Source organism: Neomonachus schauinslandi, chromosome 7, assembly GCF_002201575.2.
Source record: "Neomonachus schauinslandi chromosome 7, ASM220157v2, whole genome shotgun sequence".
Classification (NCBI taxonomy): Eukaryota; Metazoa; Chordata; class Mammalia; order Carnivora; family Phocidae; genus Neomonachus; species Neomonachus schauinslandi.
Genome location: NC_058409.1, coordinates 7,094,213 through 7,096,486, shown reverse-complemented (window position 1 = coordinate 7,096,486; position 2,274 = coordinate 7,094,213).

The window sequence follows — 2,274 nt, the reverse complement described above, 5'->3', positions numbered from 1 at the left end:
AAGGGCAGAAGGGGAGGGGAAGGGAGAGAATCTCAAGCAGACTCCACGCTGAGCGCAGAGCCCAACACGGGGCTCGATCTCACGACCTTGAGCCGAAACCAAGAGTCTATCTGCCTGAGCCCCCCAGGCGCCATCCCCCACCATCACTATTTAGTGAGGGGAAGGGGTTCTTGGGATCATAGAGGAGTCAAACTAATAATGAGGGAAGTTGGGATACCTGACATTTATCGAGCACGATGCTAAGTGCCTTGTGTGGGTCATCACACGCAGGCAGGGAATATTCCTGGGTTACCACTGAGGAAACAGGCTTGGGGTGGTGAAGTAACACACTCTGGGCCACACACTTGGGGGTGTGGGCGGGGGTGCCACTGGGGCAGTCTTACCCCAGGGCTGCACTCTTAACTGCATACAACTTTCTGTACCTGGGACCTTTGGGGTGTCCATGTCTGGCCTGTGTTCTGGAAGCTTCCTTGTGTCCCACCTGGGAGGCAGCAGGACGGTGCAGAGAGCACAGGTAGGGACATGGAGACCTCAGAACCAGCCTGCCCAGAGGGACAGTGACACCTCAGCTGGTCACTCTGAGCTGCATTTCCATGATGTCCAGGGAGATAACATGAGCACAGGGAGATAACAAAAGCAACCAAGCATCCAGAACATACCTCATGCACATAAGGAGCTATAACAAGCCTGTCCTACTTACACCAAGGGCAGGCTTTCCCAAACATGGTGGAGCAGCAGCTTATGGTCCAAAGGCAGCTTTTTGGGCAAATCCGTGCATGCCTGAAACCATCCTGGAAGATCCCAAGGAAAGTGTCAAGCCAGAAGCAACATCCAGTCTCCTGAGGCTGGGGCAGCAGTCTGTTCCTCCCAGAGCTGGTCGCTCCCAGGTCCGTGCTAACACCAGTTAAAGCAGTCACTTGTCTGGTGGAAACCATGTACTTAAAGCCTAGATGCTCCTTGGGGACCTTACAGAACAAACCCAACCACTCTGCCCAAAGGCCCCAAAGAGATGGACAGGCACAGTCCTGGGCCCAGGTCCCAGAAGCATTTCCGTGAAACGTGAATTCCACAGCCCTATGCCGCCCTGGAAGCCTCTCTAGCCTTGCCCCATCTAATACGTTCCTTCCCTCTACACCATGGTTCCCAGAACTGAGCCCTCGGGGCAAAGCGGAATTATCACCTCCCTTGTTGAAGATGTTATGCTCCTGTTGATGATCCTGCACTGGCATGCAGGCCCAGGAAGCCATGATGGGTATCTCACTCAAGGCTTTCTGCTGCCCCTCTCTGGGCCTCGACTCATTCATGTGTAGAGGGTGCACAGGTAGAGGTCTGATCTGTTTCTGTCTGGCTGGTCTACTGTGGGATGAGCGGGAAGGTGTTGGATGGGTGGGGGAGTGAGTCCCTAGCCGTCCCTTGGCTGTGCAATGGAGATACATTCTCACTGGCTCACCACCAACTATACGTGTTTAGGGAAAACATGAGAGAAATGATTTGAATACTGAGGCTATATTCCCTCATGCACTGGAGTAAATTTAAGACGGGGACATGAGTCTACCAGCCCCTGAGTACACCTCGGTTCCCACAGGCCTTGTGTGAGGGAGAGTCTCCAGCTGGACTTCCGGCGTTTGGTGGCGAAAACCTTTCTGGTCCTCAAGTGCTCCTGAATGCCAGCCCAAGCTATTTGCGCCTGTTCCCCCCAGTACTGGAGCAAATACTGGCCCTGTGGGGTTTCAGAGAGATGGTACATTCCTGCATTTTAGGGGCAATTGGGGAGATTTTCGGGAGGAATGGGCCATGCAAGATTTTTGCCTTATGTAATCACTTTAGAATAAAAATCCCACCTAAAATGTGACTTTGCAACAATTACTGATTTTGCACTAACCCTCCAGCTCTGGGAAGACAAGGGTCATGTATTTCAGTTACCTGTGTCTCCTCAGGGCACAGTCTAGTCATTGGGACATCACAGAAAGGGTGGAAGGATGGGTGTGTGAATGAGTGATGAATGCGTGAATTGGGAAGATGAATGGGTGGAGAGTGGCCAGATGGGGGGATAGAGCGATGAGTGGGTACATAGGTGGCAGGTGGATGGATGGTGGAGGGAGAGATGGGGGAGTGGGTAGGTGGGTGGGTGGGGGAATTTATAGGCACATAATGAATGATGGATGGGTTGAGAGGATGAGTGGATGAAGTGTGGTCATACTGGTAGGTAATGGATGGACCAGTGGGTTGGGTAGGTGGGATGTGGATGGGTAGGGGAGTGGATAGGTGGGGGGG